The sequence below is a fragment of the Vicugna pacos genome, chromosome 2, assembly GCF_048564905.1.
Source record: "Vicugna pacos chromosome 2, VicPac4, whole genome shotgun sequence".
In the NCBI taxonomy this organism is placed as follows: domain Eukaryota; kingdom Metazoa; phylum Chordata; class Mammalia; order Artiodactyla; family Camelidae; genus Vicugna; species Vicugna pacos.
Window position 1 is genome coordinate 122,608,319 of NC_132988.1, and position 19,258 is coordinate 122,627,576.

Here is a 19,258-nt window from a genome sequence, read left to right on the forward strand (position 1 = left end):
AAGTAGAATGAATTTGGCCTGAACATATTCAGTAAAACCAGAAAATATAAAATTAGCCCACACAAATGTCTGATTAGTCCTTGTAATTCAGTAATTCCTAAAACTCCTAGAAACGCAAGGAAGGTGTGTTACCTTTGGGACTGAGTGCATTTGAAGAGTGAGAAATGTAGTGTGATCTGGTAAAGGCACAGGCTCTATAGACAAAGATCCAGGTTTGGATCCTGGCTCCACCAAGTACTGGAAACATGACCACCCATAGCCTCAGTTTCTTCATGTGTCGAATGGTCTGATGGAGCTCACCTCCAAGCCGTCAGGTCAAAATGAGATGGTACGAGTGACTCACAGGCAGAATGTTTGACATAGTGCTAGTTGCTCTTGCTGCTGTATAATGTCTTCTTAGGTAATTCCGTTGTCCATTGGCTTGTGAATACCTCCTCATTTGGTTTAAGAAAAATAGCATGCCTTCAGAATTTTAAAAAAAGGAATGAAGATATACTGATTAATGCTGGGTGTATTCTTATAGGTCATTTATTAAAAAATAAGTAGGAGTTCTCTAAAGAGAATTTATTCAGTGTGCCTAGAATATGATTCAGTTAAATATGATTTTCCTTTAAATTCTTTTCAGAAATTTCCTGTGATATTTTTATTGAATAGTAGTTGAAGTTTTCTGAGGAGGGGTTACATTCTAAAAAGTTTATTCTAGTAACAATTGATACATTAAATTAGTTATTCATATCCCTGGACAGCGTAAAGTCCTTTTTTTTTAATATATATAATTTTGGGGGTTAGTTCTATGACATTTTATTGGGCAGAAGTATTTCCCATTTCCATTTTACAGGCAGAGAAGATGATTCATACGATACTCATTATACAAGAGCAGCAGAGGCTGATTAATTTGGGCAGAGGAGGAAAAGTGTGTGGAGAAAAAATTCTTGATTCTCAAACTGGACACATTCTGCGGTGCTGTGCAGCTGAAACTGTTTTGAATTTGTTTCTCGGTTGTCCTAGATTTTGGCCCATGTGCCTGGAAAGGTCTCTCAGGCAAACATGCTAATTTAAGAAGTTTCTCATTCTAAATGCTCTTAAGAGGATTAAACAAATTCCACAGCAAATAAATGAACATGTTTGGAAGGTTTTCCACCCTCATGTAATTTCCAGAAAACAGACATTATTCACTTGCTAAACCAAACACACAGGTATATTAATGAGCCTGGCTCACATGACTGGACAGCACGGAGGGAGCCTCAACTATTGGCGTGGGTTCTGCTGCAGGAACCGCACCTGAAGGTTTAATTAGAATTTATTTCCAGCGAGTGCTGCTCCAGCCTTTTTCTCCCCAATGTAAGAAAGCGCCCTCCTTGCCTGGCCGTTAGTGTGCAGAGCCCCGCGGCTCACACGATCCCCTCATCATCAGGAGGGTGATGGAGCCAGTTTGCTTAGAAACGCTTAGCTACACTCGCAGCGGGGATCATCAGTCACTTCTGTGTGTTCAGCTCCACGTGCAGGGGAGAAAATCGAGTTTTGCTGGCGACAAACGCTAATTGACCACCAGTTGTTTCAGAGGGACTGTGATGTTGAAAACTGGAGTCCCTTTCATTTTTATATGTTGGATGCAGACAAACTGCACGGCGACACCCCCACTGTAGGTACACCCACCAGGGAGGGGGTCGGAATTTGGATCTGCACGTATTCAGATCCTGGCACTGGTCAGCTTACTGTGTTCTCACTGGGTTTGGGAGACTGTACCCATAGTGATTGATTTGGTTTCCAATAAATTTGCACAGCCGTCTCCTTCAGTCGAGTTCTGATGAGATCAGTTGGGAGGGGCATGTGAAATTGGGGCAGGCAGAGAGGTGCAATGAAGACTAGACACCATCTGGTTTCCTCTCATTTTTTATGGGCCTAAAATGGTTGTCTTCTTTTCTTTTCCCCTCAATCCACCCCTTCATGTCAGGGAGTCGTCTTCAAGAATATCTTCCTAAAATATAAAGTAATGAAGAAGGCAGTGTGTCTCTTTGGTTGATTTCGTTTGACTTGGGTTCATTATTAAAGATTTTCTGGTGAGGATTTTATGAGCTCTTAAAAGCTGGAAGAGCAGCACAACCAAGGAGAGAAAGTCAGAGAAACGAGTCAGCGGCCCCTGTGAGGTCTGGGGGACGAGGGCAGGAGGTGGTGCAGAGGCAGCTCCATGGCCTCCCCTGCAGCCCTGAGGGCAACGTGCGCATGTAAAGCCAGCGTCTCTTGTCACCATGTGTTCTAACAGGACTCCCACTAAAAGAATGCGTGGAGATTTGGGGAGGCCTTACCCTTTTCCCTCTTGTCAAACATCTTTAATGCTGACTGTATTTATTCAAAATGACACAGAGATCACCTGCAGAGCTTGAGGGAGCGGTGCTTGCTTCCTGTCTTGCCTGCCCCAGGCTCACTCATCAGACACCTGATTCTTGCAGGCACTGCAGTGCCCGTGGGGGGAGTTCTGCTCCTGGGGGTCTCTGCTCCTGTGGTGGGAGCTCTGCTCCTCGGGGAGCTAGGCACGGGAGTGCTCACATTGGTGCTGGTCACACCAGCGCTGATCCCTCTCCACGTGATGAGCCCTTTGTGTAAGTAGTAGAGGTGGGATCCAGAGTCTTCCTGTGTCTACAGAGTTCTCCAGTAAAGCCAACTTGGAGGAAAGAAAGAAAATGCCTACTGTTTCAAGACTGTGTCCTAAGGGTTTAAAGCTCACTGTGGAGCACACGTGAGATCTCATCCAGTAAATACTCTGGGGTCTTGACTCAGACTTGTCATGAATTTGGCATTCTCATAATGTTATTTCTCTTATAATATGTCTAAGCAATCATTTTTGTGTGATGGTTATATGTGCATAAATGTCCTGAAGAAACTGTTGTTGATGGAAATGTGGGCATCAGTGATACCACAAGGGCTGGTGGCCCTGGGGGCTGCCCGAGCTCCACACCGTTTGTTACCAGCAGTCTTTCAGATTGCATCTTATTCCAGAGCTCACCAGGGCTCCCATCTCTCACTACGTGTCTTGAGAGAATATTTGTTCAGAGGGGAGGGTACGGGGTGCTTCCAAGTATGGGTTCTGGGGTTCCCTGTCTAAAGGTGGCACTGGCACAAATCCTTTATTCATGGAGTAATGAAGCCCCACAATCTCGTGGCTAATTGGGCCTCCCTGTCCTTCTTCATGTGAGGAGCCAGAGGGCTTGGTTTAGGCCCCCAAACCTGTTTTTGGTGAGCTTTCAGCCCTATCACACAACCTGGGTTGTCCCGTTTCAGTCACATGACTTTGATTTTTGCAGGTAGGTGTGACTCCTGGACAGTGCCTGGGACTTCAAGGTTTCCCCTACAGTAGGGACACTGAAGAAATTTCAACCCGTAAGGTGTGTTTGGGGGCCTCGAGGACAAGTAGGGACCCACAGACAGATATCTGGGTGGGTGGCGATCAGGCCCGAGTCTTGGAAGGACTGAGATTCCATTACTGTTGTAACAGTGAACTTAAGGGAGGAATTCGGAAAGGTCAGATGCATTTGAGATTAAAAGTATTATCTGGCTTTTATTGTTAGCAGTAGTGGTTTTTAACCCTTAGACCCATTCCCGCTTTTTATAAGAAATATTTGTAGCCTTTCATTTTTGGTGCCCGGAATTGAACATCATAGAAAGTGTAACCTAAGTATAAATATGATAAACAAATAGACAGGTAGATGGAAAGATGCGGTACCTCAATTCTTATATTATGGGGTATTTTATATTTATGCTAATTTGTGACCACTCAGGACAAAAGGCACATACAAAGGAAGTCACTTCTAATAAACTATTTTTCCAAGCCTTACCTAACTGGGAAACAAGTGTCTTCACAATGTTAGAGCACCTCCCAGGCCCCGGGGAAATCTCCTTGTCAGAGTTACACTTGCTGATGTTGTCCTGTGCCAAGTGCAAGCACATGCGGTTCGGAAGCTGCCCGGAGGCGGACTCTGGGGATTCCTTCTCCGTCTCAGCTGTGAGGGAGCCTTGCCTTTCCTGACCACAACCACAGAGGCGATTTTAAGTCTCTGAAAACTGCCATACCAGTGTATATCACAACCCCCACAAGATATGTTGAATAAAGTAGAAAACTTTAAGTGCCTCCTTTAAAATAGAAATAAGATATAAAATAAATCATGATTTAAAAAATTTTAGTGCCCGAATAAGTGCTACATTATACTGGATGCATTATTAGGTTAGACAACTTCATTACTGCTTTCCATACCACATCTTCTAGTTAGATTTTATTTATGTTTTTTCCCTAAAGAAAAAAATCATATGATGCATTCTTGTGTCAGAGGTGACGAGCAGAGAGCAAGTGCAAAACCAGAAATCGTGATGCTGGTTAGTCTAATATCAGCTCCGTCACTGCACAGATCATCTTAACTCATTTTACTGCACTTTTTGGAATTACCTTCTCACTTGGAAAAACCCCTGTGTCAGTTAGATTTGTTAGTGAAACAATTCTTTTTCTTACTTAGTGCATCAGTGATGTTTTCAAGATGATAAAAAAAATCTTGCCCATGGCATTTAAACAGTTGCTTGTTCTCGTAATTCATGGCTCACGGTCTCGTACTTGTCACAACAGGAGAACTGTGTTTTCTGTGTGCAAATTCTCATTGCTTTGGTGACGCAGGGACACGTGTCCTTACTGGATGGAGTATGATAGTAGTTGTTTGCATTCTCTCCCTAAATCTGTAGTCCTGTGTTATGATTCCTGTTAACTTACAAAATATGAATATTCTTATTTACCTAAATAGCTAACATCGCACCAGTGATGCATATCAAATTGGTCCAACTAGGAATTCCAATATTAAGTGAGATAGTAATTTCACAACCCACTATTCCAAAAATTTGGATTGATGGTTCAATTATACCAGGGACATTACCTGTTTTAATTGAATCAATCATTGCTTTCTTCAATAAAAGTTTCCTTTCCATCTGCTCTTTTGGTTTATTGTTCTTCAGTGTTTTGTTTGCTTTCTTCCCCAAATATATGTGATTTTGTCTTTTGTCATTGAAAATCCTTGCTGGTTTTGCTACCTCATGCTGGAGAGGAAGCCTTGTGACTGTTTTATAGTCACTGGTTTCATGGTTGTATGAGTGCTTAATGTCACCTTGCAGGGGTGTACAGACCTAATGAAGTGTGTACATAAAAGGCTTAGTCTACACTGAGTGCAGGGTTAGTGTGAGCAGCTCACGTCATCAGTAACATAGTTAATCCATTACAATCATCCTCTGTTAATCAGTGTTATCCTTCTAACATCTCCAGGAGAGGAAATGTAGTAGTATAAATGCAAATCTTTGCCACTCTTTTAGTCAATTCAACACCTTTAAAGCTTTGCTATAATAGGACTGTGTGCCTGCTATCCCTACTTCTGCTCCTCCTGACCCAGGACGTGGTCTCCACGGCTGATGATCCACGAGACACTGGATTCTTTGTCCCATGGCTCTGTGTGTTCTGAGACATCTGGAGACTTCAGCACTGTTTTAGGGTCTTTGGGTCCCACCTCTTCATAGCATTGCTGAGATGAGATCTGTGGTTTCACCCTCATTCTTGAGTGTATGGTGCATTTTTTCTAGAACCAACACACGCCACCGTGGCAACACTGCTTTGACCATGTGCTGGGACAGCGAATGCTTGTCAGTTCTCGGGTTTAAATTTTCTGTTCTAATTTCTAAAATGGGGTATATTGACAGACACTGTCCATGTAAACAGAAGCTCTGTGGGGTTTTCAGCAACTTCTAAGAGCATAAACATTCCTGAAGCAGCTAAACTTCTTCCCAACAAGTGAGGAGCAAGCCAGCAAGTCCTGGGTGACTGTGGCAGCCAAGCTGTGCAGCCCAGGCTGCTCACTGAGGAGCAAGGAGAAAATGTTACAAACCTACTTCCATGCTGTCTTTCACATAATCTCAGAAATGAAAGGTTTAATATCTAAAGAGGGGTGATTTTTTTAAATAAATTTTTTATTTTTTTCCTTTTTCAGTTTTATTAGGTAGAATTATTACAGTTCAACTTAACATACACATATTACATGTAAATACATGTATAGAATGTACTGCATTTTTTAGTTTACATATATGTACTAATTACTCTTTCTAAAACAGATTAGAAATTTAGATTTTTAAAATTACAGTTACCAGGAATAAGGACATTTACAAAAGAATAATAAACAGAATAGTGTAATCCAATCACAAAGGACAGTCAGATGTGCTTAAATATATTCAAGAAATCAAAATATTTAGTTCATTTTTGGTCTTGTTATTGTTGCTATTAATTGTAGATTCCCCATAAATGAACTCATGTGGCATTTTTCTTTCTCTTTCCACCCCAGTTCACTTAGAATGACGGTCTTCAGGACCATCCATGTTGCTGCAAATGGAATTTTTTATGGCTGAATAGTATTCCATTGTATATTTGTATCAGCTCCTCTTTATCCAGTCATGTGCTGATGGACATTTGTGTTGTTTACATGTTCCTTGTTCTATGTCCCTTCTGACAACAATTACGGATTTTAAATATTTTCCACCTTAAAATCCTTTCTGAAGGAGATGTGGTAACTGGAATCAAAAACAGTTACAGCACAGGGTTGTGTGTGATGGGCCCTGGGGGCTTGGTAGAAAGATTGGCAGTAAGGATTTCAGATTCTTATCAAATGATTCCACCTCTTATAGCCCTGCTGACCGCCTCTCTCATGGCCTGCCCTACAAGTCTGACCAGTCCCTTCTATGAATCCTACTGTATTGTGCAAAATTTTGTCCAAATGGTGTCATCCAGCAGGGACCTTAAGTGAGGCACCCAAGCTCCTGTGTTGGTTTCTTCCATCAGCCCTTAACTTCCTTGGGAGCCAGGACTGTCTCATTGCCCCAAGGATCCCTAATGCCTAGTGAGATGCCTGATACAGCTGGTATATAACGAGCATATGGGTCAAATGGAAAAACCTGATCAAAGAAAAGGCCCTCATTTTTCAGACATGCCTACTTGAGTACATAGGGTAAAATGACATGTCTTCTTGAATTTGCTGTCAAATAGCTCAACAAAGGACAAATAAAAGAACAAAGGTCTGAATAAAGGAAATATGGAAAAGTTTGTGTATTCCTTAACCTGGGTGATGGGCTTATTGTACTATACTTACTGGTGTATACTTAAGTTAGTTTATAATTTTACTGTCATTAGCAGAATACCAAGTATTGATACGTATTAATTGAAATCCTTAGAACTGATCAAACTTACCCCACACAAAATCCTTAATATCCTAGTAGTCCGTCTTACAGAAATCTTTTCCCACAAAGACAGGAAAAAAGGGAAAGGCAGATCCGTGCAGTATATCCACGTTGTCAAAAGACCAAAGGCCGACACAAAAGAAGAGATTGTAGAAAAGATAAAGGGGCTGAAATCAATGTCCGGAAAACCTAGTTAAGAATCCTAAATGGCAAAATTTAACTAATCACAGCACTGCTGCATCAAGAATGGGGCAAATAGCACCTAGTGGATTTTTTTTCTCATTTTATTTTATTTATTTTTTTTAACATTTTTTATTGATTTATAATCATTTTACAGTGTTGTGTCAAATTCCAGTGTTCAGCACAATTTTTCAGTCATTCATGGACATATACACACTCATTGTCACATTTTTTTCTCTGTGATTTATCATAACATTTTGTGTATATTTCCCTGTGCTATACAGTGTAATCTTGTTTATCTATTCTACAATTTTGAAATCCCAGTCTATCCCTTCCCACCCTCTACCCACCCCCCCGGTAACCACAAGTCTATTCTCTGTCCATGAGTCTATTTCTGTCCTGTATTTGTCCTTTGTTTTGTTTGTTTGCTTTTGTTTTTTAGATTCCACATATGAGTGATCTCATATGGTATTTTTCTTTCTCTTTCTGGCTTACTTCACTTAGAATGACATTCTCCGGGAGCATCCATATTGCTGCAAATGGCATTATGTTGTCGGTTTTTATGGCTGAGTAGTATTCCATTGTATAAATATACCACATCTTCTTTATCCAGTCACCTGTTGATGGACATTTAGGCTGTTTCCATGTTTTGGCTATTGTAAATAGTGCTGCTATGAACATTGGAGTGCAGGTGTCATCCTGAAGTAGATTTCCTTCTGAATACAAGCCCAGGAGTGGGATTCCTGGGTCATATGGTAAGTCTATTCCTAGTCTTTTGAGGAATCTCCACACTGTTTTCCATAGTGGCTGCACCAAACTGCATTTCCACCAGCAGTGTAGGAGGGTTCCCCTTTCTCCACAGCCTCTCCAGCATTTGTCATTTTTGGATTTTTGAATGACGGCCATTCTGACTGGTGTGAGGTGATACCTCATTGTACTTTTGATTTGCCTTTCTCTGATAATTAGTGATATTGAACATTTTTTCATGTGCTTTTGGATCATTTGTATGTCTTCCTTGGAGAATTGCTTGTTTAGGTCTTCTGCCCATTTTTGGATTGGGTTGTTTATTTTTTTCTTATTGAGTCGTATGAGCTGCTTATATATTCTGGAGATCAAGCCTTTGTCGGTTTCACTTGCAAAAATTTTCTCCCATTTCGTAGGTTTTCTTCTTGTTTTATTTCTGGTTTCCTTTGCTCTGCAGAAGCTTGTAAGTTTCATTAGGTCCCATTTGTTTATTCTTGCTTTTATTTCTTCTAGGAGAAAATTTTTGATATATATGTCAGATAATGTTTTGCCTATGTTTTCCTCTAGGAGGTTTATTGTATCTTGCCTTATGTTTAAGTCTTTAATCCATTTTGAGTTGATTTTTGTATATGGTGTAAGGGTGTGTTCTAGCTTCATTGTTTTACATGCTGCTGTCCAGTTTTCCCAACAACATTTGCTGAAGAGACTGTCTTTATTCCATTGTATATTCTTGCCTCCTTTGTCGAAGATGAGTTGACCAAAAGTTTGTGGGTTCATTTCTGGGCTCTCTATTCTGTTCCATTGGTCTATATGTCTGTTTTGGTACCAATACCATGCTGTCTTGATGACTGTAGATCTATAGTATTGTCTGAAGTCTGGGAGAGTTATTCCTCCAGCCTCTTTTTTCTCTTCAGTAATGCTTTAGTAATTCTAGGTCTTTGATGGTTCCATATAAATTTTATTATGATATGTTCTAGTTCTGTGAAATATGTCCTTGGTAGTTGGATAGGGATTGCATTAAATCTGTAGATTGCCTTGGGCAGTGTGACCATTTTAACAATATTGATTCTTCCAATCCAAGAGCATGGAATATCTTTCCATTTTTTAAAGTCTTCTTTAATTTCCTTCATGAATGGTTTATAGTTTTCTGTGTATAATTCTTTCACCTCCTTGGTTAGATTTATTCCCAGATATTTTATTACTTTGGGTGCTATTTTAAAGGGGATTGTTCCTTTACTTTCTTTTTCTGTTGATTTATCGTTAGTGTAAAGAAATGCAACTGATTTTTGAACATTAATTTTGTAACCTGCTACCTTGCTGAATACTTCAATCAGCTCTAGTAGCTTTTTTGTGGACCTTTTAGGGTTTTCTATATATAGTAACATGTCATCAGCATATAATGACACTTTTACCTCTTCTTTTCCAATTTGGTTCCCTTTTATTTCTTTCTCTTGCCTGATTGCTGTGGCTAGGACTTCCAGGACTATGTTGAATAGGAGTGGTGTTAGTGGGCATTCTTGTCTTGTCCCAGATTTTAGTGGGAAGCTTTTCAGTTTTTCACCATTGAGAACTATGCTGGCTGTAGGTTTGTCATATATGGCTTTTATTAATTTGAGATATGTTCCCTCTATACCCACTTTGGTGAGAGTTTTTATCATAAATGGGTGTTGAATTTTATCAAATGCTTTTTCTGCATTGATTGAGATGATCATGTGGTTTTTGTCCTTTCTCTAGTTGATGTGATGGATTTTTATTTTAATAAACAAATAATGATCCAGTTCCTACCACATGCGATTATGATAAGACTGAGTATAAGTTCTAACAAGACATAGTGTACAAATCATAATTTCTACTTGATTCAAACTGCTTCTTCTATAAAATTTGAATCTTTTTATTCTTAACAGATTTGTGGCATATGACCTAGTGATAAAATTTTCAACTGGCTTGTATTAAAATAGTTCACCATTGTGAGAGTTTATTACATCAACTATTCCTTTTTGGGAAACCCATGTGCCTTGTCACTCTCTTTCATAAGATTTCCTGTGGAAAATTCAATCCTTTCTTCAGGAAAAGGCTGAGCAATATATCTCATGGAAAACCGTCATAAACTGCAACACAAGAAAATGAAAATGACAGCGAGCAGCCCGAGAAGCTGGCAGACACACACAGTGCACTGCTGTGTTCCCGCCTCGACTTTCTGTAACCAGCAGGGAAAATTTGCATTTCAAGAAATAGACATAAACAATTTTCAGGACATGAGCACACAATTTCCCTTTCAGGGTTTAGTGAGCTTCCATTTAATTCTATGAGAAATGTTTAAAACAACAGAACAACAGCTGAGATTGGGTTTAAAGTAACTTTTATGTTAGTGAAAATAAAGCCAACTGATAGTTATCATTTTTGCTTTATTTGATTTAACTCTCTTACTTTACCTCCCCAACCTCCTCCAAAAAATGATGGTGAACATCACCTCCTGGGTCAGAAGGCTAAGTACAAAGTACCAATCACATTGAGATGTGCTTTGTTGTTTTATTTTTCAAAACAAACAAGTTTCATTCATGTGATTTAATAATTAAGGTCAGAAACAAAGTCTACTCAATAAATGGTAGACAACACATGTCGTCATAGCTGCTCATCAGGTTTGGCCCCATGTTACACACTTTTACACGGACATGTGCCATGTGCTGTCATGGGAAATGGTGAGTGGGGACAAGGCCTCTGCTCTCACAGGGCACACAGCCTGGTGGGGGAGGTGGTGTTCAATCATTGCCCTTTTTTTAATGTACTTACAAATAATGGGAAATGCTATTTAAAAAGAACAAATCAGTCAATGAAAGTGAAAAATACAAGACAGTATTTAGGCTGAGGGAAGACAGGGAACCTCTTTTAAGAGCTGACACTCCACTGAGACCCAAATGACAACTCCGGTGCTGCAGGTGAAGGGCAGGGACACACTGATAAAGGGCTGATAACCACAATATACCAAAACTTCTTTAAACTCATCAAGAAAGATGAATAATCTGTTTAAAAAATGAGCAAAATACCTGAACACACACCTCATCAAAGAAGAAATCTAGATGTCAAAGAAGCCTATGGAAAGGTGCTCCATAGCATCTGTCATCAAGGGGAAGCAGAGTGAAACAGAGAGATGCCACTGCATACCTGTCAGAACTGCCAAAATGCAGAACATTGACAGCTCCGAATGCTGGTGAGGATTTGGAGCGTCAGGAATTCTAATGCATTGTTGGTGGCAATGTAAAATGGCCCACATACTTTGGAAGACGGTCTGGCAATATTTTACAAAACTAAACGTACTTCTATCATATGATCCAGCAACTGTGCTCCTTGGTGTTTACTCAATGAAATGGAAACTTATGTCCACACACAAATCTGCATACAGATGTTAATAGCAGATTTATTCATAATCACCAGAACTCAGAAGCAACTAAGCTCTTCTTCAGTATGTGAATGGATAAACTGTGGTCCAGCCAGAAAATGGACTATTATTTGGTGCTTAAATGAAATGAGTTATCAAGGCATGGAAAGACATGGAGGAACCTTAAATGCATATTACTAAGTGAAAGAAGCCAATCTGGGAAGGTTCTGCAACTGTCTGATTCCACCTGTATGGTGTTCTGGGAAAGGGAAAACCACAGAGACTAAAAGATCAGTGGCAGTCGGAGGCTAGGGGGAAGGAGCAATGAATGAGGTGCAGCACGGAGCATTTTAAGGTCACTAAGACAGACGACTCTGTATGATGCTGTGATGGTGGATACATGTCATTGCACATCTGTCCAAACCCACAGAGTGCACACCACCAAGCGTAAATCCTAGTGTCAAGTATGGGCTCTGGGTGATGATGACGTGTCAATGTAAGTTCAACCATTGTCACAAATGCACACTCTACTGCAGGTGTCAACAGTGAGGAGGCTGTGGGGACAAACTGCAGTTCATACACCCAATCCAGCCCGAGCCACCGCTGTGAGTAAAGCTCTGTGGGTGTGTGGACTGTCCGGCTGCTCTGGCGTCTGAACAGCAGGGCTGAGCAGCTGCACCAGAGATCAGGAGGTTTGCAGACCCTGAAATATTTACCCCCAAGCCCTTGACAGAAAAAGTCTGCTGAGCCCTGTTCTACATGAATCAAAATTCACCCTGATGAGACAGGACAGCAGGGCACAATCCAGGCATGGTTAATGGGACTGAAGCAATGTTTTAATTCAAACACCTTTGCTGAAGTCCTGCAGATCCAGCGACAGACTGTAGCCAGGAACCGTCTGCAGGAGGAGGCGGGAGCAGGCCTTCCCGCCAGGCTCCGGGATGCCGGGCGCCGCGCGCCGCACGGGGGCCTCCCGCTTGAAGGAGGCGGACTTGCAGTGGAAGCCGATCAACTCGTAGAGCTCGGAGAGGAGGCTGCATTGCTGAATTCTCTCCTCGGAACTCTGAAGCACAGGGAGAAAAGCAACAAGCATCTGAACGAAACACGTAAGTGAAAAAACACGCGTAAAAATGTTTTCCCTTAAAACAGAGACCCGATGACACAGGAAGGAAGAGGAAGGCTGACTTCGTGCACTGACGGGACCGGATGCAGAAACGCAGGGAAGCAGCACTGTGCAGACACTCCAGACCCTCTTCGGGCCCCACCTCTCCGCGTTCCGCCTGTCCTTTTACTAGAAATGCCCCTATTCCCTGAAATAGAGGAATCTGCTACCTAAACATGGGACACCGAGAAGGGGAAGAGGAAAAGGAAGGGAAAGTAAAGGAACAACAGTTCATCTAGACCCTAGGGTCTGGGCGGGACTTTCACCAAACACGCAACCTCTCAAAGCACAGAGCGCACAGTGAGAGGCTGACAGAGTGACTGCGACTTCTTCTCCTTAAGCACCAGCTACCTGCCAGCACACGCTGCACCCGTTACTGAATCACTACAATCATCTCAGAAACTATTACTACCCCGGCTCACAGGCAAGGAAATCTGAAACTCGGGGAGGAATTATTATCATATTGGGCAAAGTCCCACAGCCCAGAAGTGTCAGAGCCTCCGGCAGACCCTGGACTAAAATGCTCCTCATCACCACGGGCCCTGAGCCTTAGGCTGAGGCCACGTCAGGTCTGCATACGCCCAGAGCACGAGTCTGTGGGACAGGGAATGCTCCCACTCGAAGTGCCAGGCCAAGACCCTCAGGAAGCTATGTAATGAAACCAAATCCCCAAACTCATTTCCAACCCACTGCTCTGTCCGGGAGGACTGCTCGGCACATCTGCACTGTCACCTGTGCACAGGCTGTGCAAGGGGCCCAGACAGTGACGTGACATCCCAGTGGAAGTGGCTGGGAGACCACTTCATCACAGGACAGACTCTCCCTGCTTTCAATGCTAACTCTCCATTCCATTTCCAACTGGAAAGTAAGTTTAGACTTGTTTTCCTCTCCAGAAACAAAGAGAGTGGTATCATCAGCGGGAAACTCAAGACTGAGGAAGAGTCTCCTGGCCATTTGGAAGGATAGGCCGGGGACGGAACAGAGACAGGGATCAGAAAGACCCGTGTTCCAGTCCAAAGTCTGCACGTCACTCGCTTTGACAGTTTCCTTTTTAATACAGGTGATAAAATCTAATTATGATTGTTGGGAAAACTAAATGAAATAATGTATTCCACTAGCACAGGTGTAAAATCCTCCATGAGTGTTCCAGTAATGTATGTGATCGTGGTTAGTTACTGTCTGCCAATTCTTGGGTGCTACGCTCACATCACCCAACCAGAGATGTGCCAGAGAATGCCTCACCAGCCAGCAGCCTTCTCCAAGTTGGAAACTCACAGTGTCCGAAGAGCAGGCCTGTGGTGGATGCTTTGGGGCACTCTGGAGGTAGCACTCCAGTGATGACTTTAAAAAGCTGGGGAGAATTTAGGGGACCATATAGTTCAAATACAGAAAACTCATTCCATGTCTGCATATATTCATCTCTAGCCATGATGATTCAGAGAGGAATTACATATGCAAACGTACATCATTTTCCCACATAAGTGCATCAAAACCATTTGGAAAGAATGTAACTTTCTTCTCTAGATCACACAGCGGGGATTACAAGGTTTGTACTGACAGCCCTACATGTAAATCATCTGCAAACGTAACTGGGTCCACTATCAGTCATTCATCATTCGAAGAGAAGAATGGAAAAGAACAAAGCCAAGCTAATACACTCCAGTCTTTGGTTACGATGTCACAGAGGACAGCTCAATAAGGAACCACTCTGCCGTGATCACGGAGCTGGGGAGCGGGATGGGCGGCAAGATGTATGACGCAGCAGTAGCTGTGCCCGCCCTTCTAGGCAGGTACCAAGAGTCACCTCGACAAGGTATCAAACGTTTATGCCCACGTCCTCATCACCTGACATGTATTAAAGAGAAATGAAAATATATAAAAGGCCAATACCCTTGGTGGGTACACCGTCCAAAGAGCAAAGTCACAGTTTGACAACTGACCATCCTGGTTCCCTGGGATTCATTCTTGGAGAACCTTAAAAGCCACTCCTCTGTCCTCAAGAAGTGCTGAATATTTCTCCTATCTTTGGCTCAGGGATACAGCATGTTCACGTGGACTTTAATGTCTGCACAGATTTGACTGTCTTTCTCCCGGTTCACTTGTCCATTCTGAAGAGGCCTGAGTTAAGTCCATCTTCCATAAGATCAATTCCCTCCAGTGACAACTTAACGAGCCTGCAATTACAAGCCAACTGAACAGCACTGTCCTCAGATAAAAATGTCACCCACCCTTCACTGCTTTCTTAATCTCCTCTCCTGGCTAATTGCAACAGAACAACACCACCCTCCACCAAGTTCCCCAACTATGTCAAATAGAAAGTAAGGTCCATAAAATAGGAGACAACTTCATAGTCATTTCTGAATTCCTAGCATATAGTAATGTCAATAAATAGAACTATGATTATGGCTTCTTTCCTTAAAAACCTTTCTGATTATTTAAATGAGACCATGGAAGGGAGGTGTTAGGGTCCAGTATCTTGATCCAGAAGACTGAGGAGGCCTTTTTCAGAATGGCTGTCCACTGATTCATTCAAAACACAACTTCTCTTTCCGGGAGGAGCTGTGATTTTCTGCCAGGAGTTTGTGGTCACTCTCATGCCATAACAGCTTTAAAGTAAATCCTTACTTTGGATATGATATTCCCCCCCCCCCCCGCTTCCAAATAAATTGACTTTCCTTATTTCCTTGCACTGAGGAATGCTTTTTTTTTTCTTTCTAATTCACCCTTTTGTAAAGCAGGATTCTCAGGATGTTCTTGGCCTTACATAAGAACAGCCATTGAACTCCCAGTGTGAGAGACCTCGGGCTCACCTCCTGCCCTCCTGCCAGGGCAACTGAAACTCAGTTCAGGAGCCAACAAGCACCCCAGGGCTTCTAAGACTCACGTATCTCCCAGAATCCCTGCTTTCTGGTTTGTTTTGGCTTCTGAGGATTTCCCATCACTTTCTTGACAATTAGCCTTGCAGCTTGAAAGATGAGGAAGGAAGGTTTTATTTCTTAATCTGCATCTTAAGGAACTTATGTAATGAAGGTTTTCACGAGTTTCTAGAACCCTCCATTGCCGAGACAGAAAACATACTAGATATTTTCTAAATTTAGCTATCATGTGCATCTTTTCTTTGCTTTTGTTTTGTTAACTGCTAACAGACACTTTTTAATTAAAAAATAAAATAAGGCCAAAAATAGGATAGAAAATTGAAGGGGCAAACAAAATTTAAGGCCAAAGATAGAAAAATGATAAGTACCCTACAAAGTTAATAGAATACATACACTATGGATCAGATCAGCAATTCTCAGTAACAGCTAATTGAAACCTGACCATGAGGTAAAACGTCTCTCCTGTCAGGAGATGGCCAACAGAAAATAGAATTAAACCAACAAACTAAAATTCTAAGACTGACGAGGTGGAGAAATCTACTAGCTAAATGTATCTTCTTCTGGAAAAGAGGGAGACTCACCAGCTCTTTTCTGTGGAGCCTGAGCCCAGGGAATGGCAGTGAAGTGAGCTCTGTAAGTACCCAATTAGCAAAGTGAGTGATGAATAAAGGGACGTGAGCTTTGATGACAGAGATGATACTACTATTCATTTGTCCTGTAAAGTATGTCTTCACGTCCAGTGATCAATACTTCGGCGTCCTCAGGGGTTGAGATTATAGGGAAATGCACAGCCCGGGCCCAGACCACATCTTTGAGCTCGTGACACTGCAATTAGATATCTCAAGAGCACCTCCAACTCCACGTGCAAAGAGCTGACTTCACGGTTCTCCTCCCATAGCCGTCCTGCCCAGGGCACCTGGTTGGAGGGTAAGGTCTCCCTGCCTCTCCCAACTCAGGCCCATCACTCACAGATGTGAATGGACCCTTCCTTCAGGGCCCAGATATCCTCAGTCACCGAGTCCCACCACCCTCACCTGACCAACCAGGTACACTGGCACTCACTCAGCACTGACCCTGTGCTGGAGACCACGCTGCACACTGTGCACACATTATCTCACTGGATCTCCACAGCAGTCCTGGGAGGTCGGTACATCAATGCTTCAATTGATTAGATAAATTGTTTCACTTCCTTGAGTGCGTGATCCAAAGTGACACGGCTAATGGGCCACAAACCTGGACTGAAAACCACTTGAAAATTGAACACTGCTACACCTTGCAGCCACCCTACTCTGACTCATCACATCACCTCCTGCTGAGCCTTCTAAATGTTTCTAAGCATTCTACAAGACAAAAGTGAACTACGAGAGCACCCCACTCCCCTAGTTAAAATCTGTCAATGACGGTCCACTGTCCTTAGGAGAAACCTCCACCGGGCCTGAGCACAGCCCAATGGCCCGGCATCCGCGTTCCCTGTGCAGCTGCACCGCCTCACCCACCACTCAGCCCTACACGTGCCGTGTCCAGGACAGGGATGCTGACTCTGTACAACCCGGGGCTCGTCTCACTCAAACAATGATCACCCTCTTCAGTGGTCACCCTCTTCAATGCTGACTCTCAGAAAAATGTTTTCTCAAGATGAATCAACATCTTTTCCCTTACAACTTCAAGTCATTGATAATGAGCTCCCCCCAAAAGAGAGAAGACTTAATCCTAAGTCTCCTTATCTGTAATGTGAGAATAACAAGGAAATATGAGAGGTTTTAAGAGAAATAATTTTCATGTGAGGCTGAGGGACAATTCCCAACATACAGTAAGCCCTCAATATGTGCTTACTTAATATTAATAAGAATAGATTCCATTCCAGCAACCTTAAATCAATGTTTTATGGCTTTATCCAAAAGACCACCGACAATCTGTTGGGTGAACCGCTTTGAGCAGATCAGCACAGGCGTACTGGGAGAGGTAAGCGCTGACTCCAGTTACAGCTGCTGACACCCAGCACTACGGGGCGGGGGCAGTTTGCTCAAACTCTTACATGTTGCTTGGGCATTTAGTTGTAGTTATTGAATAAAGAAAGGTATTATTTATTCAAAGCTCCTGAAACATAAATCTTCAAAGATTGATGCAAATTAGGTTTCAAGTACAACACACACACTAGAAATTATTTGAAAATTTTACTCTTAGCTCCACTGCACATCAAAAGGGCATGTTCTTAATGTATCTGACTAAATACACTGAAAGGATTGTTTAAAAGTAATTAAGATGAACCATCCTGAATAAGCTCTCAGTACCATCTGCACAAAGCCCCACCCAAGGGTCTCATTTCTCACGTCCACATAGGTGTTCAGGCAGCTTAACCTAGATCTTGGTTTCTTATAACACAGGGATGGGAAGAATTGTGGATAGATTTATGTAGCAAATATAAACCTAGGGTATTTTCTGTGTAGGAATCCTGGAAATAAATTGATATATAGTCCCACCCTTAGGAAGACCAGCCTTTACATTTACAACAGCATTAAAAATAAAATGAGAGATACATTTAACAAAATTTTACAAGATTTGTACATTGAAAATTTTGAAATATTACCAAAAAATATTTAAAAGATCTACATATATGGAAGGCATCCCATGTTCATGGAATGGTAGACAATAGTGTTAAAAATGTTAAGACTCCCCAAAGTGATCTACAAATTTAATGGAATCTCTATCAAAATTCCAGCTGACTTCTTTCCAAAAACTGAAAAACTGATTCCAAAATTCATATGGAAGCACATGGGGCCCAGGTCAGCCAAAACAATCGTGAAAAAGAAGAGCAAAGTTGGAGGACTCACTCAAAGTTTAATACAAATCTATAGTACTCAAGTCATTATGATACTGGCATAAGTTTGGATGCATAAATCTATGAGACACAATAAAAAATCCAGGGGGAAATCTCACCTTTACAGTCAGTTTTCCACAAATGTGCCAACAACAAACCACTGAAAGAATAGTCTATTCAAAAAATGGTGCAGAGACACCTGGGTATCTGCAGGCAAAAGAATGAATCTGGAAACTGGACCCCTGTACTTTATATAACAAATAAATATTAATTCAAAATGGATCACAGACAGAAACGTAAAAACTAAATGTATAAATTTTCTAAAAGAAGACATAGTATAAATCTTTGTGGTCCTAGGATAGGCTATGGCTTCCTAGATACAATACCAAGAGCACAAGTGATTAAAAAAAAAGCAGATAAAATTGACTTCATCAAAATTAAAACCATTTGTTACAAAGGACATCATCAAGAAAGTGAAATGAAAGGGGAATGGGGTAGCTCAAATGATAGAGTGCGTGCTTGGCAAAAATTAAAAAAAAAATAAATCTAATTACCTCCCCTATAAATAAATTGTTTTAATGTTTAAAAAAATTAAAGTGAAACGACAATCTGCAGAATAGGAGAAAAATTTTGCAAAGCATATATCTAATAAGAGTCTAGTATCCAGGATATAAAACAAATGCTTACAACTGACCAATACAAAGAAAATCAAACCAATTTTTAAATTTGCCAAGGATTTAAATAGATACACAATTGGCCAATAAGCATATGAAAAGATGCTTAGCATCACTAGCCAAATCAAAATCAAATGAGATCTCATTTTACACTCACCAGGATGGTTATAATCAAAACAT

The 19,258-nt window shown here is 41.6% G+C and overlaps 1 protein-coding gene across 1 annotated transcript in view; it reads right to left on the reverse strand.

Annotated features, from left to right (window-relative positions):
• Positions 1-12,517: 12,517 nt before the first annotated feature.
• The window catches only part of LOC140688506 (trafficking protein particle complex subunit 9-like), a 120,705-nt gene continuing 113,964 nt past the window's right edge, over positions 12,518-19,258 (reverse strand). Inside the window, exon 7 of the mRNA XM_072948078.1 lies at positions 12,518-12,611. The gene's annotated coding sequence lies outside the window, so the exon portion shown is untranslated. The remainder of the gene's footprint in view (positions 12,612-19,258) is intronic.